The 26,548-nt window shown below is 44.6% G+C and overlaps 1 long non-coding RNA gene and 1 other non-coding gene across 4 annotated transcripts in view; one reads left to right on the top strand and one right to left on the bottom strand.

Annotated features, from left to right (window-relative positions):
• The window catches only part of LOC140635725 (uncharacterized), a 54,856-nt gene that overhangs the window by 7,934 nt on the left and 20,374 nt on the right, over positions 1-26,548 (bottom strand). For all 3 annotated transcript variants that reach the window (XR_012033073.1, XR_012033072.1, XR_012033071.1), the window contains one exon: positions 2,040-2,157. This is a non-coding gene — a long non-coding RNA (uncharacterized lncRNA). The remainder of the gene's footprint in view (positions 1-2,039; positions 2,158-26,548) is intronic.
• On the top strand, positions 18,493-18,595 carry LOC140636100 (U6 spliceosomal RNA). Its single transcript, XR_012033425.1, has one exon. It is a non-coding gene; the product is annotated as a U6 spliceosomal RNA (small nuclear RNA).

Below are 26,548 nucleotides of genomic sequence, written 5' to 3'. Positions count from 1 at the left end.
GGAATAGGTATGAACTCTTCTACTGTGCTCTAGGTACTAGAAATATCACTTTACTTTTCTAGCTCAATATTGACTCCCTGAACCCAGTAGTAGGGGCTCCTCCCTGGGTGGAGGTCCTTGCTGTCCGTGGGCTCTCCCGGGGTTGTTGCAGGCCCTCAGGGTTCACTCGGTCTACGAGCATGGGGAAAGAGGCCTCTGTCAGTAACCCATTTGGTCACTGCAGATGCTCCTTGGCCAAACTCACATGGACCTCCTGAAGGCTAGTAGGCCCTGCGGCTACCCCCTCCTCACCAGGCCAGATGGCCTGCAGCTTGATGTAGGGCCCTGACAACATCTATGCAGCCATCCCCCATTCAAAGTCTCGCCGCCTCCTGGGTGCTGGGGAGGACCCTCTCCTCCGAGAACCCTCAAACTGGAGAACCAACCACTCTCTGCCTGGCATCAAGCCTCTTTCCAATTCTAGACACCTTATGGCCCCCAATCCCACCCTCGCTCCACCTCCAGGCTCCTTCTGCCCGGAAGCCAGTCCTGCCAAACAAAGGCTTGTCCCTAAACACTAACTGTGTCCCTTGGGAACCAGGAACACAGGAACACAAAGCCTGGCTGCCTTTTCTGAGGGGGTTAGGGGGAAAATTCTGCTCAGCCTTTGCTGATGAGCCCATAGCAGGTGGCAAAAAAAAAGGCCTCCACAAAAACAAATCACAAAAAAAGGCAAGACACCAGATACCTCCTCAATAATTCACTCCAAGCATAAATATATATGCATATATAATTATTCCCCCATTTTCCTATAGTTTTGCTTAAATAATATTTATTTTTTTATTATTATGATACTGCTTGTGTTCCCTTTCCTCCCCTAAAATATTTTGTTCCCCAAACTGTTGAATCTATTTCTGAAATTTCCATTTTTTACAATTAGTGACTTCCCCCCCCCCTTCCTGTTTTGATGGTAATATTATATAATTTTCATAAAGATTTTGTTGTTGTATGCTTCAAACTCTAACAGGATTTCATCAATAAATTAAAAACAAAGATTTTGTTTTTTTGACTGCTCCTTGTTTTGAATTAATTTCATGTTATTTGGCAAGTTGTATAAATTATTTTAGGGGTACTTAAAATTGCATTAAGTTCACATACTAATTTAAAATATATTATCTTGAAAAAAATAAAATCTATTTACCACATTTTCTTCTTAGCCAGAAGCAAGGTAGATTTTGCCATTTTCCCCCCTCCCTTTATTTGTCCTACTATGGTGTTTTCCATTTCTTTCAATAAGATAAACTTTTTTAATTCCAAGTTGAGTCAATCCTCAAGAATTTATGTTTTTTGTCACTGTAATAGGATGGAATCACTTTTTCTACGTGTACCACTAGTATAAAGAATAGCACCAAATTTTGTGAATTTGTCTTAGACTCCCTAGCTTTCCATTTACCTCTTGAATTTCATAAGTGTATAATAATATATCCCAAAGATACTTTGATTAGTCCTTTCCTGTCTAGATGCCTCTGTTTCTTGCCCTTCTCAGAATGTTGTTGTCACCACTGTAATACCATGCTGAGTATTATGATGGCAGAGGGCACATTCATTGGCTTTGTTTCTGCTTTGAAGGGATTCTCATTTTGTATAATACTGGCTTGTAGTTTTGGTTTCTTAAAGGAAGAAACTTTAATACAGAAGCCCTTCTAGTGAAAATATTTAGAGTTTTCAAAAGGAACCAATGTTGATTTCATTTGAATTATTTCTTGGTATCTATTGAAATGATGAAATCATTTTACAAATTTTTCCTATTAAAACCTATCCCTTGAATGGAGATGGAGACAATGCAGTACTATCTGGATTCAGCTCACAACTCAAAGTTTAAAGAGTAAAGAAGCAAGCCAATAAACCAACCAGCAAACCCAGTAGCTCAGAAAGGCTAGACAGAAGAATGATCTATTGGGGAGTGTTTATTCTCAGGAGACCCACCACCAGCAGTCCTTTGAAAGGTGCTCAGAGAATCATCCAGACTACCGCTTGGCCCTCCCCACGTGCTCACGCACTTGATTGTCCTTGTCCTGTAGATTGTGGTCAGGCCTCTACTGGACCTTGAGAATGCCCCTCTTTGACAGTCTTCCTTGTTTTCAATGGAGCTTTGCAACAACCATGGTGCATTCTTTTCTGTCATTCAATCACAGGAACAAAAATTTTAGTTACTGCCTTATACTATGAACTAGCAATTGATGTCATACGAGGACTACTCTAAATAGCGTTGGGCCTTCATTACTTTATATACACTGAGAATGAATAATAAACAGTAGATTTTGGGTAAGTGGATACTGGGAGAAATACTACAACTCTGAGTTACACAATTTTGGTTAAAAGAACTGTGTGATTACCTGATGAATTTTTTAAAAAAGATTTTATTTATTTGAGAGAGAGACAGAAAGTGCAAGAGAGAACAAACAGGAGGGGAGGGGAGGGGCAGAAGGAGAGGGAGAAGCCAAGTCCCCGCTGAACAGGGAGACCAATTCGGGGCTCAACCCCAGGATCCTGAGATCATGACCTGAGCTGAAGGCAGACACTTTACTGACTGAGCCACCCAGGTGCCCCTACCTGATGTATGTTGGACTGGACAGAGTATATTGTTCAATGGTGGAAACTTTTTCTTTCTAAGTATTTTGTAAAAGAATTCCTTTTTTTAAACAAACAAACAAGCAAACACATATCAAGCTGGCACAAACTGGAAAAGGTTTTAACCCACAGTCAGTGAAGGTGAGGGCAATATGACAATATGTAAATGCACATGGTCAATTACCCAGTAATTCCAACTATGAGGTATTTATTGTCATCTACAATAAGATGGATGGGCAACGTAGAAGAATATAAACATAATGTACTTATAAAAAATTTTGGAAATCTTAAGTATGTCTACAAAAATGGATTGATTACAAAACTTATGATACATTCATTTAATGGAATTCCATGCAACTGCTAAAGAATGAGGTAGATCTTCAGATCCAGGTAAGAAAACACACAAGACATATTAAATGAAAAAACAAGGTGGAGAACACTAGGTACAGTATGCCCTTACTTGTGTATATATGTTTTTAATGGCATTAGCTTCTGTATAGATAGAAAAATTCTGCAAGAATACTATTTGACTATTTTACTATGAGAAAATATATCTATTATTATGAAAAAGTATTGTTCTCACTTTAATGCAATTTCATTGTAGAAGTTTTGGAAGACATAGAAGGATATCAGGGTAAAAATAAGAATTTCCCAGCCAAAAATAAGAATCACCCAGAACAATCTGATGTTTTCCCTTTTGGCATTTTTTCAATGCATACATACTTTAAGAAAGATTAACGCCACGATGCTCATAGTGGTTTCATCAATAGTCTCTCTACTGCTCAGTATCCTATCCTGAGTAATTTTCTATGTCATTAATCAATCATGAAGATGTTTTTCTTGAAGAATCCATCCTCTTCCTCTATCTCATAATTCAAGGCAGTTCTTGTTTGGCCTTTGCATGGCTGTGTAGCTTGGTGCAGTGGACTGAGAATAGGCTTTAGAATCGGAAGCCCTAAGTTCAAGACATGCCTCTGCTGGTTAGTTGTGTGATCCCTGGGCAAGTCACTTAACTGAATTGAACCACATTTTCACCTTTGGAATATGGGTAAAATAAAAGCCAGCCCTACCTAGATGGTGGTGATATTATGAGGATTAGATGAGGTATCACAGGCAAAGTGCTTTTTGAACTGCAAATTCTGGTGAGAATCTCCCCATTGCCCTAGCATAGGCCCTCTGTGCCCTTCCCTAAGTCTGCTCACATAATCCTATCCTTACCTGAGTGACCGAGGTCCTTTGGAAGAAGCCCACTCAGCCGCAATGAAGACCAGACTCAGTCTCTGGGATATGAAGACTCACAGTCTGGACTGAACCCATGTTTCTAGCCTCATCTGCTGATCCCGCCATTTTGACATGGCTCCAGTTCCTTCCATGCACTTTCACAAGGAAATACCCTCTCTAGGTAGCCCATTAATCTTGTTCACCTAGAATATTCTTTATTTCCCCTGTGCCTGCCAAAATCCTATGCATCCCTTAAGGTCTAGGTCCACTGTCAACTTCTTGAAGACATCCCTGACAGCCAAGGTAGAAATAATGGCTTCCTCTTGGGCTCACGTGGCACTTGGTATTGTTGATCTATATTCATTTATCACATGGTGCAAGAATCCTTTGACTCTTGGAGCACAAATACCCCCTTTTGGGGTATCTGCCCATCCTAGGATTTATCTCCGTTTCTCCAAGACCTGCTTTCTTAATGCAGCAGCCGTGTTTAGCTATAGGTGACTGGAATAGGGTGAATCCCTGGAAGAAGATTCTCCTTTCTGGGATGTTGGAATTAATATTTAGGATGCCAGTCAGTGTGGCTGCAAGTGAGAACATGCACCTTCAGGATTCAAGCCTGCCTTTGTGGAGCAGCCAATTTGGATTCATCTGGGCAAACAGAGGTGGTGGACACCGTCTGCCAAGAAGATCCAAAAGTAATGAAGAGAGACCAGAGGCCATAAATTCCCAAAAAGAGAGAGTGACCGAGAAGAAATGTCTTGGTCCTGGGCAGCTGTCTAATTCAGGGTTTTCAGGGTTTCAGGGCTCCAGGGGCCCAGATGTGCTTTCAGCAGCTTTGGGCTCCATGAAGTATCTGTACATAGGTACGCATTACCTTCTAGTGGTTGAGCCTCTGCCTTTGGCTCAGTTCGTGATCCCGAGGTCCTGGGATCAAGTCCCACAGCAGGCTCCCCATAGGGAGCCTGCTTCTCCCTCTGCCTATGTCTCTGCCTCTCTCTCTGTGACTCTCATGAACAAATAAAATCTTTTAAAAATTTTGATATTTAGTCTATTCCAACCATATATGCTGAGATTTGTAAAGATTGAGGAACAAAACACTTGGGGCTGAGGGGGTGTGGAAGCTGGGCACTGAACATTTTTAGAAAGCTGCCCAGGTGATGGTGGTGGGCACAAAGCACAGGGAACCCGCCGGGAAAGGCTCCAAGGACTTGAAGTGGGCGATGCGCCTGGTTTTAGAAAAAACTCGTCTTGGGAGCTGGCCTGAGCAGCATGTGGGGAGGAGGCGGGAGCCCACCACCCACTGCCACCGTGGGCAGGTGAGGGCCGAGGGCCCCCCTGCACCGCGACAGTCGCAGGATGGAGGGGAGGAGGACCTCGGGGACTCCTGTTTAGGAGACAAAACGGTCCCCTGGAAGTTTAAGGGGCAGTGACCTGAGGGTGCCCCCTGGGTGCTAGGAGATGCCTCCGGCAGACGGAGGACAGGCTGGGCCAAGCAGGTGGGAGGGCCGGGGGGCGAGGGGGGAGCAGGTGAGCCGGGGGAGCCGGTGCCCTGGGCCTCTGGCTTGCGAGGCGGTGCAGGGCGGTGCAGGGCGGCCCGGGCAGCCGGACAGACGCGCCGACCGCTGCGGGCCAGACCGGGGCCAAATTTGCACTGGGCCACCAGGTCGGGAGGTGGTTTTTATTTTTAGCATTTATTGAAAGGAGCCTCCAAAAAAACAAGGTCACTTTCCCGGCTCGCAAAGGTGTTATGGGTGTTGAAAGGAGGAGCGGGGCCCCACCCTGATCGCCTCGGAGATAAGGTGCCACGTGTGTCTCCCAAGCGCCTTGAAGTCAGGTGGCTTCTCAGGGCTCTAAAATTAGCAGAGCAGCTGCGCTCGGTGGGTGGCGAGGCCGAGGCTCCCTCGGGGACAACTAGGCCTTCCTACCCCGGGGTCTGTTTGGGCTCTGTTTGGGCGGGGAGGTCAGGGATCGAACAAGACTCTACTTCTTTGAAGAATTCCCCCAGGAGCTTGGCACGCCAGGGTGCCACGCCAGGGTGCCATGCCAGGGTGCGGCAAGCGGGCAGCGAGTGGCTCCCCTTGCCAGGAGAAAGGGAAGGAACACGAGGAGGGGGTCCCAGGAAGGAGCCTCGTGAAAGGGTGACTTTTCAAGAACATGCACTGTAGAGGTGACACCCTTAAAGACAGGTGAGGAAACAGTTTGCACTGGAAGGGTCAGAATTAGGTCCGAAACTGAAAACGTGCTGTGGGGCTTTGTGTTTTGCACAGAAGAGTGCTATGGAAATGCTCTCTGGTTGTGGTTTTGACTCGAGTGGTGCAGCCTGGTTAGGGCTCTGCTGCCAGCAGGAGGCATCTGGGGAGGGGGCCAGGAGGTGGGTGGGAGTAGTGGAGAGGAAACTTTTCAGTGCATTTCTTTATTTAAAAAAGAAAAAATACATATTTGTATAATATTTCTATATAAAAGCCAAACCTCAGAACAGATAAATGGCCAGGGAGGCTACTGACAAAATATTTCACTGTGGTTCTACCATCCCGGACCCTCCCCAACTTGAGCTTTGGTCTGTTGATTTTACATACCCAGAGGAAGGGCAGAAAATTGTAAGTGGCACGGTATAGGTATAGGACTCACCGTGGAACTAAAAAATTAATCAGTGACAAGCTGCCAGGGTATTATAAATCCAGGAGTATCGCTTCTGTGGCATTTGTCTCGGGATGCTTTTTCTACAAATACTCCCATAATCCCAGATAATCCCAAAAAATATGTAGTAGCAAGATTTAAAAGAGTAATCTCGCCTTGTCCTCTGGACAAGGACTTGTCTTAATGTCCTTCATTAGCACAAGGAATCCCCATTTTCTGTTCAGAAAGGTGCCACCCCCCTCCCCCCAGCTGTCTCTGTAACTGCTGGCTGTTGGTTGGGGATGTAGGGGTGGCAGTAACAGGGAGGTGGGGGTATGAGAGGAGAAGGCAGGTGGGATGTGACTGGAGCCAACACCCAAAAACACCCAAAAGGACAACTTTTGGGCTGGGTCTCTTGGATAAGTGTAGACTTGGGGAAAAGAAGCTTCCCGGGAGGCTGTGTCAGTTGAGCTAGGGTATGCCCAGATATGGGTTATTCTAGGGCAAGCCGTACCTGTGCTCTGAAACACTTCCCTTGCTTAGGATATTCTCTTTTGTAATCCCAGTTGTGTTTCCTAGTGAGTCCCTGGCTAAAGTAAGGTGTGCTTCCATAGCTAGGAGAGCAAGGGAGCAGCAGGTTCCCCCACGAGAGAGTTGCTGACAGAGTCCTGGCCAGGATGAGAACTGCAGGAGGAGGTGACTTCTGGGAGCAAGAATGTTGGAGGCAGGGACACCTGGGAGGCTCAGTGGCTGAGCATCTGCCTGCAGCTCAGGTTGTGATCCCGGGGTCCTGGGATTGAGTCCTGATCAGGCTCCCCGCAGGGAGCCTGCTTCTCCCTCTGCCTATGTCTCTGCCTCTCTCTTGGTGTCTCTCATGAAATAAATAAATTTAAAAAAAAAAAAAAAAAGAATGTTGGAGGCAGCTGGAATCGATGAGACCACCCAATCCTTCCTTTTCCTTTATACCTTTGATCTTGGCTTTTCCTAATTTTGTTCAATAGCCAAGATTCGGACCGTTCACTGTACTTTCATTTTTTATAGCTGGGAAAAGCTTTTATAAGCTTCCTCTCATGGCCAAGAGAAACCACTGGGCCAGTCCACTCTGGTGTCTCCCTCACATCTATAGAAGTGGCCAGGGCATCCCCAAACACCAGCCCCAGGCCCTGGAGCCAGGTCTCTCCCTTTTCTTCTGAGCTTCTCCTCCTCTAGCTCCTGCCTTGGATTCTTGGCTGCTTCCCTGTGACTTGGTTCAGTCCTCTTCTCTCACAGCTGACTTCAGGGTATAGGGCATGCCCAGTGGCTACGCATACTTCAAAGCTGCTTCTGGATAGCTGGAGCAAATCTCAGGCTCCTGGCTAGGTAAAGGAGAGAAATTTTCAAATATGCAGCTGACTCTGTGAATCACCTACAGGAATTCTTTACTGGGGATCCCTACAGAGCACCCACTGAGCACTTTTATAGGTGCTTGCTTTTCATCCCCTTAGATGCAGAGGCTAAAACACAAAACCAATGTAAGTTCAGAAAGGGGATGTATCAGTGTCTCCGCATATATCACCCATAATGCTCTTCATACCTTGACAAACTGAGAGCAATTTTGCCCTCACATGAGGGCACAGGAATGGCACAGGCTGTATGTCTCTTCTGTGGCATTTCAGGCTCAGTTCACAAAGCCTCTTAAAGTGGTGGTTGGGGATATTTTGGAGATAACTCTCTAAAAGGAGGGTCTGAAGTGACTGCAATGCAAGCCGATGAGCTAGGCTCAGGAAGTCCACCCCCTCTTGTTCCTATTTGATTAAACATTGGGAGGCACGCTCAGATCTCTATTTCTCCCATAGCGGAAAAGGAAGCCAGCATTTTTTGAGTAACTGGTTCCATGCGGTGTGCTAAACACATTTCACAAATATATCTAGGTAGTTTAATCCTTGAAACAGTTCTGTGAGATAGGTGTCTTTGATCTCATTTTACTGATGAGAGCTCCGAGAGTCACTGTAAGGTGAAATAACCCTGCCAGAAGTTTGAGTGCTAGGGAGTGGTGGACCTGGGGTTCTAACTCAGCTTGTCTGATGTCAAGGTCCATGCGTGGTTGACCCTTGAACAACAAGGGTTTGAACTGTGCAGGTCTGCTTATATGAAGATTTCTTACAATATTGTACTATAGGTGTGTTTTCTCTTATAGTTTTCTTAACATTTTCTTGTCTCTGGCTTACTTAATTGTAAGAATATAGTATATAATACATAAAAATATATGTATTAATTGACTGTCTATGCTATTAATAAGGCTTTTGGTCAATGGTAGGCTATTAGTGAAGTTTTAGGAAAGTCACACTTATACATGGTATTTTGACTGTGGCAGGGGTGGGGGTTGACTCCCCTAACCTCTGAGTTGTTCAAGGGTCAACTGTATTTTCCTTTGTGTTGTGCTACCTCCCAGCTAAATCTCTATTTTTATAAAGTTTGAGAGAACACATGAGGAGCTATACATAAGAAGCTTTGATAGTTGTGTATCAAAGTACACAACTTTGTGTCTTTGGAAGTCTTAGATTCTTAAATATGATGAAAAGAAAACAGAAGGCGATCGGCTAAGAAAATCTGGCAAATTCCGAACGTATTGCTCAGGAATCCTCAGAATTAGAAATTATAAGTAGGAACATGGATCTCAGCCTGTTAGAGAAGTATGAGACTATGGAGGCTGTTTTGCTGCAGGCAGCAAATTGGTTAATATGTATATACACATTGATTGAGTGGCTTTCCAAAGAGAAGAGCCCTTGGAGTCATTAAAAAATAAAGGGTTATGATGACCACAATTTCAAAGAGGGCTATTAGTAAAGGAAATATGGATTTCTGATTGATTAAAACAGAGTTCAAAAAAGAACCCATGACTGCTCTACAAGTGTCTTGTGTGATGGGCAAAACCAGATACATTAGTGTTTATTTTCTGCAAAGGGAGCTTTATCTCCTTCAATTCAAATCAACCCAACAGTCTCAGGATTTGGAAGCCTCTGTCCTTCTCCACATTTGAGCCTCAGCCACGGTCTGACATGGCTTTAGAAAGTCACATCCTAGGGATCCCTGGGTGGCGCAGTGGTTTAGCGCCTGCCTTTGGCCCAGGGCGCGATCCTGGAGACCCGGGATCGAATCCCACGTCGGGCTCCCTGTGCATGGAGCCTGCTTCTCCCTCTGCCTGTGTCTCTGCCTCTCTCTCTCTCTCTCTCTCTGTGTGACTATCATAAATAAATAAAAAAAAAAAAGTCACATCCTTCCATAGGAAATACTAGTACCTCCCAGAGGCACTGGGGATAATCCATGACTTTGTTTTGTAAAGAAAGTGTGACTGGTGATTGACCTTTGAATTGTAACACTCCTCTCACAATGCAGGAATTTACCTCCAATCAACCTACATTTGGATAGGTAAACATCAGTGCCTTTGATCTGAAGGGATCTAAACAAGGATGTCTTTTCCCTGTCTACTCTAAAAAGATATTTGGTCTACCAGCAGACTCTGATGGTCGATGGCACAGAAATAGAGAATGCAATGTCTTCTTTTCACAGTCTAACTCTTTGGGATAAGATGATTTTCCCATGTGACTACATTTTTTATGTTGTTTAACTCTGGGTAAAGAATAAATCAGAGCCATTCAAACACTTGGCTTAGAGGCTTGGAGTTTGGGGTTGTAAACAGAATGTGTACATAGCTTCCTTCTGGGAGAGAGGAAGGAGGAGTCACGGAATCTGAGAGGCCTTGAAGATAATCTGTGGTAGGCAGCCTCTAGAAGACCTCCCAGTGATCCCTGCCTTCTGGTATTCTCTCCCTTGTACTCCCTTCCCTTGGGTGTGGGCTGAATTCAGTGAGTCAGTTCTAAGGAACAGAATACAGCAGAGTGACGGGATGTCACGAAGACTCTGACTCCCATCTTGCTAGCTCCCTCTCTCACAGTTATGCTGAAGAAAGCCAGCCACCATGTTGTGAGCTGCCCTGTGGAGAGAATCATGTAGCAAGAAACTGAGGGAGGCCTCTAGCCAACATCTATTGAGGAACTGGGGCTCTTACTCCAACCAAGACTCTAATTCTAGGATTCAGAGAGCTGGATCCTGCTGACAACTACTTGAGCGAGCTAGAAAGCAGATCTCTCCATGTCAAACCCTGAGAGGGCTGAAGCCTCAGAGAGACTGGATCACTGACTCACAGTATCTGTGAGATAATAGACATTTGTCGTTTTAAGCTTCGAAGGGTTGTTACGTCAACTTAGGTAACGAACAGTCCATCCAGTCCAACCTCTGTATTCTTAATGAGTTGTTGGAGACCTAGAGAGATCTAGTAGCCTGAGCTCCCATAGCCTTGGACCAGACTGCAAGTCAGGCCCCGGAATTTCCAGACTGAGCTCTCCCCCATTCACGATGCCCTTCTGCAATTTGGCATTCTGGAAACCTGCCTGACATGGCCTTGTTTAAACCCCCTTTAAATGAGCCCAGACTTTTCCCTAAAAGGATATCTCCATGTCCAGCTGGCCAGGAAGAGGACAGAGCAGTCTGGAGAGCTGGTCTTAAGGCCAATCTGTTTCTTCCATGGCCCCCAGCAGGGCTCCCCACTTGCAGCCAATCCCCATTTCAGACACTGGGCTTTCTTGTCCACCCAGAAAACTTGAAAATGCCAAATCTCCCCAGATAATAAATTCTAATATTTTATAGCCTTTCTCTCTCCGGCCAATATTCAGAGCTGTCTTGTCCTGCTAATTCTCAGTGGAAATGAGCACCAGTCTCTCTCCATGGCATTCTCCTCAAGTCACAGATTCATGTTCTGTGCTGCCTTTCGCCCTAGGCCTTCTGAGAAGAGGAAATAAGGCAGCTCTGGGGGGTGGGGCAGGGCAGGACAGTCCCAGCAGAGTGGCCTTCAGTGCCTGGACAGAGCACAGAGAGGATGGGCTGGGGTGAGGCTGGGTGAAGCCAGGGGAAGAGGCAGGCCTGGGCTGGGCGAGTCTGGGCCAAGCAGAGGAGGAGACCAACAGGTAGTCTTTGTTGGGTAGGAGGCAGGCTGGTGTCATGTGCTGGGTGGTGCACTGCAGATAGGAGCCCTGGTGTCAGGGTCAAAACCAGACTGAGAGGCAGGTCAGATCCTGGCACAAAATAGACAAAGCCAAGCAGTGGATCAGGAACGCAGGCCTCAGACACAGGTAGCAGCATCAAGTAGACCTTAATGGCACCTGATACTAGGCCTTGCTTCTAAAACAGCTATGTGCCCAGGCAGTCTGTTTGCTTCTAGTTACACCTGGAAGCAACCCTGGGACATGGATGTTTTTCATTTTCAGTGCCTTTTCACTTCATATCAAGTGCCCTCACACCAGTGGAAGGAGGAAGCAGAGTCAAGGCTGTTAGCCTTTCATGCTCCAGGAACTGGCTCCCCAGTGGCCCTGGAGGTGAGGATGGGTGTTGGGCAGGGGTGGTGGTGGGTTGTGGTATGGTGGGTTATCTGTTTTCCAAGTTTCCTGGCATATCTGTGTCTGATAATGATAGGAAGAGAGGGAGGTCTCCTCAAGTGTTTGGCTGCTTCAGGATTTGGGGAGCAGTTGTTGGTGGGGTCAAGAGGACAGCTGTTCTTAAAGACTCCAGACAGATCCACAGCAATCTTTGACTTTGGAAAGGTTGGCAAGCAAGTGATCAGCTACCTCTTCCTGCCACCTGGTGGATGCTCCAGCTAATTTGTAGACTATTTCTAAGCCTCTGGTTACTGAAATGACGTTGGTATGGAACGGAGCCGGGGTCACAAAAAGGCAGCCCAGTAGATCCTGCCCTCAGATAAACTTTATTTGATCCAACCCAGCATTTAAAAATTTAAAAAGAAAATTGGATCCACTTAAAAATCAGGATTCTTCACTCCAATCCATTGGCATACTTCATTCCCTTATGATATTATGGCAGTGAGGCAGGCAGCCTCCTTTATTATTTTTTTTTCCTAAAGATTTTATTTATTTGAGAGAGAGCATGCACAAGTGAGGGTGAGCGGTGGGGGAGGAGGGACAGAGGGAGAGGGAGTGGATTCCCTGCTGAGCAGGGAGCCCAACATGGGACTCCATTCTAGGACCCTGGGATCATGACCTGAGCCAGAGGCAGATGCTCAACAGACTGAGGCACCCAGGAGTCCCTGGGCAGCCTCCTTCAGATGGAGCAGACACTCCCTCCAGGTCTAGGCTTCCAAGGTACTCCCTCCCATGACACAAGCACACGCACTTGAACCCTGCCTCTTTTACTCATCTACCTTATTTTCCCAGCCCCTATGGCTATCGGAGATTTTACTCCACAAAACTGAAGGATCAAGTTGGCCCACCAGAGGATACAGACATCATAATAAAAAGATCAAAATTCCTACACTTCAAATGCATTTTGATACCTGGGAAAGGATTTTCCTAATCTCCCTAATTACATGTCTGCTCCATTGTATTCTTTCTTCTGTGTTGCACTTCAAGAGCTCTCATAATAGAAATTGTCTGCAAGAGCCAACTGCACTTATATAATTAGCATAATATTGGTCAAGATAAATTAGCTTTGCACAAACATTACATGAACAGAGGGACTCAGTTCTCATTAACTGAAAGAGGTCATACAGTGTAGATTATATATGCAGAGATGCTAGTTTGGTCAAAAGTAATCTGCTCTGATTAAAACAGAAATAAAGTAGCTGAATTACAATAACAGAGCAGCTGCTAAACTCACTATTGATTTCGTCAGGAGACAAAGAAGTGATGATCCTCCTTGGGTCTCGTCCAAGAAGAGACAGAGTAATTTTTCCATCCAATGTCAAGTTATTAGCTATTCAAATGAATATTCCTAGTTGAACTCAGTAGATAAATTGAATTATTTCCTTCTGCTCCATGTTGTGTTTTTAACGGGCACCTTATATGATTGCACTTGACGAGCATTGCACACACAGATAAATAAATCCCCACACACAGATGTTCAATGTAGACTAATTTAGTTTTACAACATGCTTCTTGAGGGGTGCTTGGGTGGCTCCGTCTGTTAAGCATCTGCCTTCGGCTCAGGTCATGATACCAGGGTTCTAGGATTGAGCCCCATGAAGGGCTCTTTGCTCTATAAAGAGTCGGCCTCTTCCTCTCCCTCTACCCCTCTGCCCCACTCATGCATGTTTTCTCTTTCTCTCTCTCTCTCTCTAATAAATAAATAAAATCTTTCAAAATGTGCTTCTTGAAAAAGTCACTTGGAACCTGTGAATTCTAATTTCTAGTTTGGTTTCATTGCTATTTTGCTCTCTAATATGGAGCATGTAATGTCCTTTCTGGGCTCCCAGTTCCCAAGTCTTTCACTCCCTGGGATTCATGGACATAAGTGCTTGAGCCCTAGGTCTGGAACAAAGGCCTTTTTAAAAATTAAGTCTGAGGCCCAGGGAGATTGGTGGTGAGAGTATGTGGCTTGCAAGTCTCTGAAAATACTGAGCAGTTAGGCTCACATCTGTTGTGGATGTCACAAGGGGTTGTGGTTTGTCGAGGATCCCATGAGGAAAGGTAGTTAACTTTAAAAAGTAGATGAATTTTTAAAAAAACAACCACATGTATTGAAGCATAAAAAATAGATCAATGCAGTGTTTCTAATTAGAATGAGGAACTAATTTTAAAAAGGATTTAACCTTGAACTTACAATTTATTTCGTCACTCAAACATATATCCTGCGGCTGGTTCTATGGGTGCCAGCAAAATGACTGTCCCCCAGCAAAAGCATCAAGTCCATGTGCACTTGCTGGGATGATGCCCTGCGTTAATTTAGTCAAAAGGCAAGGAGTCTACTGCAATGCAGGCTGCCTAATAAATACTGATTACCGAACAGTGTCTCACTCTCAATTTGAAGTTTTTTAGTTTTTTGTTTTTTCTTTTTCTTTTTTTGGTCTGGTGGCTCTCCTGCCTGCCTACCACAGGGACCAAGATCTTAGTCAAGAGGCTTTCCAAACCATGTGTGTGTGTGTGTGTGTGTGTGTGTGTATGTGTGTAATGGACAAGCACAATGAAAACAAAGCAGATATATGTACATGAAGACCGCCAAAGCCATGGTACATCAAACTCATCCCACTGGTTGTGCAATAATTTCCTCTCTAATCTCACCCCAAGCATCTAATTTTTTTTCTTTTGTTTTTTAATGTGATGTATATTTAAGTGATTTTTTTTCTTTGATTCTTCTCCAGAAGAGTCACTGGATACCTGCACTGTGGGATGTGGGAGACCTTAGAATCCTCCCACTCATCCCTGCAAGTCCTCTTATTTTTCTTCATTCCTAGGATGAACATTTACCTCCAACTGCGCCAAAGTTGCAATGCTCAGTTCTTTACTGTTTTCTTTTCAATAATTCAGGCTTGGTGAGATGTGCAGTTTTTTTAAAAAGAAAAGAAAAATCCCCTCCAAGTAAACAAGGGGAAGAGTGTTTTTCTTGTTGTTGTTTTTTTTAAATAGACTTGCTAGTGGACACTAGCTGGTGAGGTCGGGGAGTCCTGAGAAGCTGAGGGGCTCCCAGGACCACCATCCAGTGTCCTTCAGCCCCCCTTGCTCCTGGGAGCAAATGCCCAGCAAAAAGGGATATTTCCTCTTCCTCTTCCTCCTTTCCTTCTGAAAACAACCTTTTCCTGACCACGGGCTCAGAGAGGGTGGGACACATTTTCTCTCTTCTGGTTAGAAAAACAAACATGCACCACACTTCCAGCTTCTCCTTTGTGCTTCTGGATCTCACTCAGGGGAGGAAGAAGCTGCTGTTCCCCATGTCCTTGATCATCAGCCTCACATCTCAGCTTCGTTCAGTTTCCAGGATACCCACCCCACCCCCAGGCTGGGTGGGGAGCCCCACCCCCTCTTCCAAGCATGCAATCTTGAATGTTGCTGAGCCCCCAGGACTTGCTCTTTATCACTCTAGGGGCATTTTCTTTGAATGCAATCCAGTCTCTCAGATTCCCACGTTCCAAGAGGCTGCTCTCTGTCCGATGGAACATTCTGTTGCTGTGCACTGTGAACCAGTCTTATTTTGTTCTTTTCATTAGGGAATGTTTCCATCAGGGGCCTGTGAGTTGAAAAGGCTCAGTGCTCAGAATGAGGATGGCTTTGTCTCCCCTAGCTTCGTGACCTCTGCCAGGAGTGCTTTCGGGGCTCCAGACAGGACATAACAGAGAAAAGTGCTCAGAGCCCTGTTGATGAAATTTTGAGAGTTGCGGAGAAACCGCTAGCCAGGCTGCCTGGATATATTAAAATGTCATCTCTACATTTTGGACATGACTAGCTTGTTTAGTTCGTGCTAGAGAGCAAAATAGAGTTTGTTCTCAAGGGAGAGAAGCAGACGGAGAAAACAGGCATATGAACAGCTGACAATGTTCCAGCCACTTTGTCACAAAGAACTGAATCCTCCATTATTAGAGCCAAAAATCATCAGCCAATTCGAGTCCCCTGGGAATGATGCGAGGCTGGAGCAGAAGTGGCCAAAGCCCCCTCCACATGGACGCAAAAAGCAAAATGCTATTCTTTTAAGTCAGGTTCTTAGGAAGGGAAGCAGAGCTTCTTAACATTTATTATAAATTATGTGCCAGGCACTGGGCTGGGTGCTTTTATGCTTGCTATTTAATTATTAAGCCACTTGGAAAATAGGTATTAATACTACTGTGTGTCTATAAATTTGGTTTATGTTTATCTACATTCATATCAGTTGCTTCCTTAGTTGGCCAGGTAGCTGTTCAAACATCACCTTTGACAACCTCCTTCCTGAGCCCTTAGCCCATAACCACAACGCCTGCCATCCTCTGCCTCATTTCTATGGCTCCTCTGATGCTGTTACCTTCTGGGTGAATTCCTCCCAATTCCAATTTATTAATTCTCTCTTCAACTACATTTAGTTTAGAAACTATCCTCTTGAGTTTTTGAAAACATTTCAATGGTTATACTTTTCTTCATAATTTCTAATTTTATGTCCACCTGTGTTTATTTCATTTGTCTGTCTTAATGGCATAAACAAATGTCATTGGCATAGATATTTTGTCGGGATGTGATGCCTTCAATGATCTCTTCAAGGATTCCAGATGAAAGTATTTTTAAGTCTTTTTCACAATTTTTAAATTATTTCTTTCTGGAAAAAAACTCAAACCAATTATTGACTTTATTGGCTCTTTCTGGTGTTTGATCTCTTGGTGAATTTTTTTTTTTTATTGACTTATGATAGTCACACAGAGAGAGAGAGAGAGAGGCAGAGACACAGGCAGAGGAAGAAGCAGGCTCCATGCACCGGGAGTCCAACGTGGGATTCGATCCCGGGTCTCCAGGATCGCCCTGGGCCAAAGGCAGGCGCCAAACCGCTGCGCCACCCAGGGATCCCTCTTGGTGGATTTTAAAGTTGGGTTTACAGGATCATTATACATAGGAATCTTTTACCCTTGCCTGTATTTTTCTCTGTATATTCCTTCTTGTGGGGTTTATGTTTGAGCCTGAGCTAAGCTACACCTCAGGCAGTGGTATGTAGCACGTCCTCCAGCTTCCTTTCACAGGCCAGGGAAGCCCTGCCCCAGCTTCCGGTTGTGAGCTCTGAACACGACTCCGGCTCCTGTGCCTCCCACAGAGCACCTTTCCTTTCTGGTGTGCTTTTATCTGCAGAAGCCAAACTCATGGCTCCTACTACCTACTTCCAGATCCAGAACCTGGCAGGCCCTCAGATCAGCCCCTACTCTTTGCTACCCATTTTGATTCTGTTCTAGGACTGTGGTGATATATATATATATCTCCACAGTTGTGGAGATATACACACACACATATACACACACACACACACATATATATATATATATATAATTTTTGAGTGTGGCTATGACTTTTTAAAAATTTTTATTTATTTATTTTAGAGAGAGAGCATGTGCATATGAGCAGGAGGGGCAAAGGGAGAAGGAGAGAGAGAGTCTCAAGCAGACTCCTCACTGAGTGCAGAATCTGACTTGGGGCTTGATTTCACAACTCTGAAATCATGACCTGAGCTAAAACCAAAAATTGGACACTTAACCAGGCACCCCAAGTGTGGCTTTGACTTTTAAAATTCTTTTTTATGTGTTCTCTCTCATCGCTATGTGTTGGATCAGAGAGAGCTTTATAGCATTCACTTACAGTGCCATTGAATCTGGTGAACAGGAATTGGAATTGGGAAACACATATTTGGTAGGACAGAAGTGGGAGGTCAAAACTGGGCAATTATGTACAGGTTGGAAGAGTGAGTAGAGAACCTGAAGAAATGATGAGTTCAAGTACTGCTGGTAAGTTACCGTGCAGGAACCCTAGTTATTAAGATGAAAAGAAAAGCCATCAAATTTCAAGTTGAGTTTCATGGCCCTGATTTCACAGGTCCTCCCTCCCTCTCCTTCCTTCTTCTTAAACCCTCTCTCCCTCACTCCCCTTCACATTGGTGATAATCCCTATGGTGACCAACCATTTTAGTTTGCCTAGGATGGTTTTGGTTTTAGCACTGAAAGTCCTGTTTACTAGGAAAGCCTCAGTCCTGGGAATCTGGGATAGTTGGACACCTTAACTTCCTACCTTTCACCTTGTGAGTGCTAATAGAAGACCCCTAATACCAAAATTAACATTGCTAAGGGGTAAGCTTGAGAGACAATAATGGGAAGGGGAAGACAAAGGAGGAGGCCCTGGGCCTCTGTAGTCTTTGCTGTGTAGAAGAAGCAATAACCCAAGAAGGACTTTTTACTCTGAATTCAGCAGGAATACAGACTCAAAAGGGACTTTGAAGGATGTGATCCTCAGAATTTACTGCTTGGAGAAAGTTGGACCATCAATATAAATGGTATTTATAATTCCTTATATATTGGGTTCAGAAATTACTTGCTTTTGGAAAGGAAGGTTGTATAAATATTATTTGATTTGATTTCTCTCTGGTCTTTGTGAGTTCAATAAGCTATCAATGATAGCATTAAAAATGATAATGCTATCATTTTTTAAGTATGTTGAACTAGATAGTATCAGTTCCACTGATTCCATATTTTTTTATCAGTGATCAAAACCATACATCATTTCATGCTTGCTTCTGCAGCACATCTACAAAAATTAGAATGATCCAGAGATGATTAGCCTGGTTGCTGCACAAGGATGACATGCAAATTTGTGAAAACCGTATGTCATTTCACTATTTTCAAAGTGCCTTTATCTTAGAAAAGCATTGGTCAGTTCTACAACCACTGTCACTACAACTAAATGCTGCTAAGGTTGTCCTTAGCTATCAGCAGTCACTGCTAACAGAACACTAATTTTATTTGGATGGTGATGGAGGTTAGTGGTGTGTAGCAGCAATATACCTTGACTCAGGGAATGAGTTAGGATTGATAAATTCCATCTAGTCATGGCTATATGACTTTTCCTTGTAAACTGCTCATCGTTCCTCCACCTTTGCTACTAGGAGTAAAATGTTACCAGTTGGGACCAATGAGATATAAAATGAAAGTCAGCTGGGAGTTTTCCAGGAAATGTTTGCTTTTCTAATAAAAGGGACAGACTTGAAGAAAAGCATGCTGTCATCCCTTTCTCCTCCTTCATATCTGGAATGTGGATGTGATGCCTGGAACTAAGGCAGCCACATCAAGTCCATGAAGCAATACACATGATGATGAAAAGCAATATGCCTATAAAGTCATATTTGAAGGAGAGCAAGAGCTTGAGGCCTTGATGACCTGGTCAGACCTTCCCCAACACTGTACCTCTGGAGTTCCTGTTTAATAAAAACAAGTGTCCTTACCATTTAGGCACCTGTTGGTGCGTGGCCCTTTACTTGCAACTAAAAATCAATTTCATGCTGAAGAACAAGGTAAATAATCCATAATGATGATACACGGAAATGGGAATCTATGTTAGCAGACCTGTCATGGTTTTTGGTGGTGGTTTTTTTTTTAAGATTTTACTTATTTATTCATGAGAGACACACACAGAGAGGCAGAGACATAGGCAGAGGGAAAAGTAGGCTACCTGTGAGAAGCCTGATGTAGGACTTGATCCCAGGACCCCAGGATTATGACCTGAGCCAAAGGCAGATGCTCAACCATTGAGCCACACAGGTGCCCCTTGTGGGTTTTGGCATTCCAAAGCTCTTTATTCTAAATAGGAAAGGAGAAACACTCTTTTTGTTACCCCTCGGTGCTCAATGATTATTCAGTTTCAGTATAAACAAAATGTTCTATAATGTGCTCTCTCTGCAGTGCCTATTTGGGGATGAGACATAACTCTATATGATGCCATACTAAAATCCTTTTGTGCATCTTAGAAATAGAACATCATCTGTGCTATATTGTCTTAGGGCAAAAGGATATAGACTGGGGACCACCAGAACTTCCAGGGCAATATTTTGCTGGGGGATTGGATTAAATCCACCACAAGAATAAGACAACTGCTTATAGTGGGCTGGAAGGTGGACTCACAAACCCACTGCCATCTACAGAACTAGGATTCAGCCAGTGCTCAAGTGGACAATGAGCCCAATCCAAGGCTTCCAAATAGCTTCTGTGTTGGCAGGAGGATAGATCCTACCTTGATCAAGGATAGGTAAAAGGGTAAAGAATGAATTCTGTGGGGAAATGCTATAGAACAAGATAAAGGGAGCATCATCCCAAAAGCTTAGAGAAAGGACATGCCTCTGAAAATGATTTACTGCAAGACCCAGAAGATTTGGGGCAGTGTATGGTATCCTTATTATACAGAGAAAAGGCAGAAAGGAAGCAAAACCAACACAATAGAAACCCAAAGAAACAAATATGATAAGAATGAACCATGAGATTTTTGAGCACCCTTAACTTCTGAGTTCCTACTGTGGACCAGCACTCAGGGGCTCAGTGATGGCTAAAGTATAGCCCTTAACCACCAGGTGCTCGTGGTGCCATGATCCCATTCCATCACAGTAACTTATTCGGAATTGAATTGTAATAATAAGCTATGATACCATGAAGTCCTACAGTGTATTAAAGCATTTGTTGTCTAGACATACTCTATTTTGGAAAGATTAAATTGCCATCTCCTAAGTAAGTAAATGAAGCAGGGAATGCGCAGAGGAATGGGAACCACTGAATGTTTCATTGAGCTCTGGTTGTTTTATGCAAGACGCTCTAAGAAAATGCATCGTTCTTTAGAAGATCTATTTCTCCTTGCTTATATGGAAGTGATGGAAGGTCCTCCGGAAGAGAGGTAGTGACAGCAACATAAGCTACTTCTTCTGTGCAGCCAGCATGGGTTGAGCCATAAGCTCTTTGAAGACTCTGAGGAATCTTCCCACCAGCACAGGGACATGTCGGGCAAGTTCACTCATTGTTTCTGAGACTGATAATGCTCAGTCCAATCCTGGCCACTTCTCTACTTCCAGCCTTCCCCTGCCCTTCTCTGAGGACAGAAATTAAGCCACACACTCAGAATGTCCTATCCTGTCCCCCTGACCTCCAAGGAAATATCAGTTCATAGCAGAAGGGTGTAGGGGGAAGGGGACAATCATTTCTCAACCTATTATTTAAGCTCTTCTGATAGAATCTTGCCCCTGGGCACGCTGATGGGCCAAAGGATGGAAATGGGCCACAAGCTGGGACAATGATAGAGCAACACCATGCCCTGGGCACAGCAACTGGGAAGGGAAGGGCATTTGATCCACTGGGACCCATTGTAGCATATTTTTGGAATTCATGATCTAGGGACCACAGAGCACAGTGCTCATTTTCTCTCTGTGGTGGAGACTAGCAGCTCTGAACTCATCAAGACGGCATTTCCTGCCATGTGGAGGAAGCTTGGCTTGCAGTAGGAGGAATGATACCGCTCACAGAGGTACAGTATGACAGATCCGTTTCTAGCTGTTCCTGAGCTACACTCACATCTTGACCATCCCACAGCCATATTAGCCTTCCAAACACATTTTCCCTTGACTGAGTTTAACGTGGGTTTGGCATTTATAACCAAAAACAAAACAAAACAAAAAAACCCTAACGCTGTGTGTTTTGGTTTTCCAAAAGAATTTTTTTCCCGATTATAAGAGTGATACTCATAAAAATTCAAATATTGGAAAATATTATATGTAAAATAAGAAACTACTGTAATTCCACCATCCAGACATAATCATTGTCTTTTAATATTATTCTGGGCATTTCTTTCTTTTGAAGTACAGATAAATAGGTAGTTTTATAGGAGTACAATTTTATAACATACCATTTTACCTAAAAATATGTTTTGGATATTTTTATGGAACAATACTTCTAAAATCTACATTTTGAAAATAACTGCCTAGAATTTTATATTGAACTACTTTAATGTACCCAGTCCCCTTTGTTGAACATTTAGGCTATTTCAAAAGTTCTGCTATGACAAAAACACAACAATGAACGTACTTGTATGTACATTTTGGAGCACTTGCTATAGTCCTCACTTCTTAAATTCTAATATTCTTATTTGTTTTGGCAACTTTTCCTGTAGCCTACCAATGTCATGTATGCCCTTTTGGTTCACTCCTTATTTATTCATTCATTCTCTCAACAAACATACCGAGAGTACGTTATGTATGCTGCTGTACTAGATTTGGGGAAAACAAACAAGGGTAAATGTTGGTTTCATCTTTAAGGAGGAAGGGGAAACTAGAAACTTTCTATTGAAAGCTGACTCTGCTAAGCACTGTACAGGTTTATTTGACTTAGTTTTTATTTAAAAAAGAGGGCAGTCTGGGTGGCTCAGTGGTTTGGCACCGCCTTCAGCCCAGGGCGTGATCCTGGAGACCTGGGATCGAGTAACCGCGTCCGGCTCCCTGCATGGAGCCTGATTCTCCCTCTGCCTGTGTCTCTGCCTCTCTCCCTCTCTGTGTCTCTCATGAATAAATAAATAAAATCTTTAAAAACATTTTTTTTAAATAAAAAAAAATAAAAAAGAAACACCAGGTGTCCCTGGGTGGCTCAACGGTTGGGTGTCTGCCTCTGGCTCAGGGTGTGATCCTGGTCCCAGGATCCAGTCCCGAATCGGGCTCCCTGTGAGAAGCCTGCTTCTCCCTCTGCCTGTGTCTCTGCCTCTGTCTCTGTGTCTCATGAATAAATAAATAAAATCTTAAAAAAAAAAAAAACCACCAACCCTGTGCAGGGTTATTATCTTTTTATATAAGTGAAGAAAGGAAGATCAGAGAGGTTGAGTAGCTTATTCAAGATCACACAGCACATAAGTGCAGACCTATATCAAGGTCTGACTTCTATCACATGTAGTTTAAAGAAAGAGGTGTGACGGCAAATGACAAAACCAATCTGTAAGTGCTCTGTAAAATCTGAGCAAAAGGATGCATTTAGGTCCATCAACCACAATAATCAGCAGAGGTTGACCTTAGACAAATCTTTTATCTGTAGCAAGCTGCTTTGTAATAGTCCAGGTTAAATCACTTGCCTGACTCCACACAGCTCTCGGGGGCCCTTGGCAAGCCAGAATATTTGCCAGCTGGGAAGTTGGGGGAGAGAAAGAGGCTGTTTCTAAGCAGCTCCGTTGGGACAGGCTAAAACTAGCAGGTGTAATGCCAGGGCTCCTGGGAAGATCAGAACAGCAGTCAGAGAGGAGGCAGAGCCATTTGAAAGAAGAGCTCAGAAGAAAGGGACAAACTGTTGGGAGGCCTCAGGACTCAGGCTGGTGGAGGCGACACCCTGAGTGGCCTCACACTTGGTGTAGGTGATGCCCCAGCATAAGCCAACCCTCGGGATAAGCATGCATGTCACTGGAGCCTGGGAATGGAGGAGCCTGGAAGTATTGCTTGCCAGGCACAGGGCTGTAACAGCCGATTAAACTCGTGTAGTTTGTGACTTCATGGCTGCTGAAGGCTTTAGATTTGTTCGGATGAGATCCACAAAGCTGGTGCTATGATGTCCAGCCAGGAAATACTTGACAAGCCTCAGCTCTTTCTTTCCCTAGGGGAAGACCCGAAGTGCAAAGCACGTGCATTCGGGGAATCTAGTATCTTCCACACTTCCTTTCCTTGTACACGTTCCCCAAGGGGCCTCCTTGCCCTGTGGCTGAACCCCCCACTGGAGGCATCACGGCTGAGCGCATGACTTTTCAACCCATTTTATTAATTTTTTACAAAAATGTATTTATTTTGAGAGAGAGCAGAGGGGAGAATCGCAAGCAGACCCCTTGCTGAGCATGGAGCCCAATGTGTGGCTTGATCTCGGGACCCTGAGATCACAACCTGAGCCTAATCAAGAGTCCAGCGCTTAAATGACCGAGTCACCCAGGCGCCTCTTCAACCTCTTTAAAATCTTGACTGGAACACCAAGAGATAAAGCAAATGAAATTGGAGCTGCTCCCATCTGAGTAGGAGTCAGGGGTGCCAGGGTCCCCTTCCTCTCCCAGGATGTTCTGTTGCAGTTTAGAAGCCACTGGCCTTGCTGGAAGAGTTCCAGATTTGAAGTTAGAGCACCCAGGTTCTAATCTAGGTTCTGCCACTTAGAAGGAGTGTGGCTTTTGAGAAGTCACACAATCTTTTAGATTCCATGGTTTTTACTTGTGAAATGGAGAAACTAGAAACTAGTTCTTGTTTCCTTCAGAAGTTGATGTGAGCAATAGGTGCAACCAGGTGGGTAAAAGCAGCTGTAAAAAGCCATAAAAATGCAAAATGTTCCTTTCCTTAGCTTTTCCACATTTGCACAGCCCCAGGATGTTTCCATGTCTTTGGGCTAGGGGACAAATTTCACCACTTGGAAACCAAACAGTGTGATTTACTTACTTTTATGGTTTCTAAAGAGAAATGATCATTTTGAAGGTACATTTCTTTGGGTTTTTCTCCCCTCCATGTTTTATTCCTGGATCCCCCCTCTCCTTTTCTCTGATAAACCCACCCACTTCTGTGTCTCAGCCCCACACCCCCCCCTTCCCCAGAGACCCAAAACTGTTGCCCTCAGGCACACAGTATCTTCTGTAACAGGTCCTCTATGCATGCCAACTCACTTTGTCACTTAGATTTATGACACTCTAGGAAATCCATTTTAGCAGGGAACACCAAGGTCATTTCCTCTATTTCTCTAAGTATACCCCAGGTTCATACAAAATAAAGATACCAGATGTCTTCTCAGAGTTCTATCAGAGAAACCATGATTTCTGGTGGTTCTCCTGTTGCTGGGGATGTTATGTCGCAGCACTATATGCAGTAGTGATAACACATCCACCCCGGGCCCTCCTACCCACAAAGCCAGAAGATCGTAGGGGAACAGCAGTTTATCAATGGGGTTCACCAGAGAGGACCATGTCAATTTCTCAAAGTCATGGCTGGCTTAAATATTGGGCTTGATTTGGAGCATGGAACAGAGAATTATGTTCTCAGCAGCTCCCCAGCTGCCTATACAGTTAGGGCTTTCCCTCTACTGCCTGACACACAGGGTGGGTTTTGAAATGGACTAAGATGAGTTATAGTTCCATGTTCCCTGATAGTCTCCAGATGTATACCAACGGTATATGCTGTGGGTGTTATATTAAATTGGATCAATTTTGTTTTCTGGGTAGGAAGTCAGCCAGTGTTGCTGTGACTTATACTCGTCGAGTGGTTTCAGGACCATGGCAGCAATGGTCACCTCTTTAGAGTGAGTTGACTCTCCTGATGGGCCAGTGGTTTGGATGATCCATTATAGGCAGGGTAGAAATTGGATTTCAAGTGGGAGCAATAATTCCGCCCCACATCCCATAGACTAATAGAGCTTAATAGAACTGTTGCTTATGCAGAAGAGATTTCTCTCTTCCTTGTGTACCTGTTTTGACATTCTACCTGTGTGTAGCTCACTTGACTTTAAGTGGAGCCACAGAAATTCTTTCTGGAACTTCACAGCCTGTCTTTACATTTTCTTTCGAATGACTTAGTCCAGTGCAGAGGAAGAATAAATAAGGTGGAAGGGGATAAGTCACTGGCAGAGAATTCTAGCCCTGAGATCCCTGGCAGCAAGATCTACTCTTCTTGCCAGCGGGGTACTTGGGGCTTTCAGGATTTGGCCTCTTACCACCACTCAGATCTGTTCCTTGATGCTCCTCTAAAATGTGGTAATCCCTTGAGGCCAGACTTCAGGACTTTGGCCAGAGCATGACATAGGAGAGATGTTTCTCTGCCTCCTCCACTCACTCCCCTCCTGCAACGCATCCCTGCATCTTTCCTCAATACCAGCGGGACACCACACACGCTCCTTGTGGCTATGACCCTAGTCAGTTGTCTTCAAGGCAGAGCTTCCTGTCTTTCAGCCTCGTCATATGCATGACACCACCTGGTGCGTCAGTCCCAGGTTGGGTGGGGGTGAGAGGGTTACCCTGAGCCCTGGGCTCGCCAGCTTTCAAACTGAAGACTAGAGAATTCATAGGTGAATGGGTATGCAATGTGTTTTGTGCCTACACCCAACATTTAACTCTGATCCCTGGCTACATATCAGAAAAGAACCAGAGAGTATAAGGGATAATTGAAATCTCATTTGGTTAATTGGTTTTAACTTCCTTCCCTACCAGACCTTTTACCAGAGCTATTAATTTCCTCATTTTTCTCCTTTCATTTTCTCTGTCCAACCTCTGTTTACGGAGCTAATCCACCATGACAAGAACAAAAAAGCCTGGCAGTCAGGGGAAGGAGAAACAGGGAGCTCAGTCATCTGCAGACTAGGCTGTGGGCTGCTGCAGCGGTCAGACCCCATCTCATAGGGCCAGTCGGGTCTCACCATCCCACCCCCATGACACCCCAAAACTCAGTCCTCCGTGAGGCTGTGTCCCTCCCTGGGCCCACTCAAAGGCCAGAGACACTCCTGGGGTTGGAAGAGAGGTGGGAGCTGACTGCTGCCAAGCAAACATGGAGTCCCAAGTGAGAATCTAGGGTGTTCTCAGCCTCAGAACAGGCCAGCCAGCTCTGAGACATGCAAACCGCCACAGGTGCAGGATGTAAACCAGAAGTGGCCGGGTAAGGCTGATGAGGCCACGGGCTATGTGCTTTGCATATGCCCCTAGCAGGCTAAAGTTAGGTTCTGGCTCAGGGGAAGGGCCACATTTAGCCAGTCTCGCTACTGAGCTGGGGACCCATCCGTGCTCTGGCCAAGGGCGCAGTCTGGCTGGCCCTTTCAGAGTCACAGGCT

This window comes from Canis lupus, chromosome 6 (genome assembly GCF_048164855.1).
Source record: "Canis lupus baileyi chromosome 6, mCanLup2.hap1, whole genome shotgun sequence".
Classification (NCBI taxonomy): domain Eukaryota; kingdom Metazoa; phylum Chordata; class Mammalia; order Carnivora; family Canidae; genus Canis; species Canis lupus.
The sequence above is the reverse complement of the archived record's forward strand: the minus strand, read 5'-3'. Positions and strand labels throughout refer to the sequence as shown.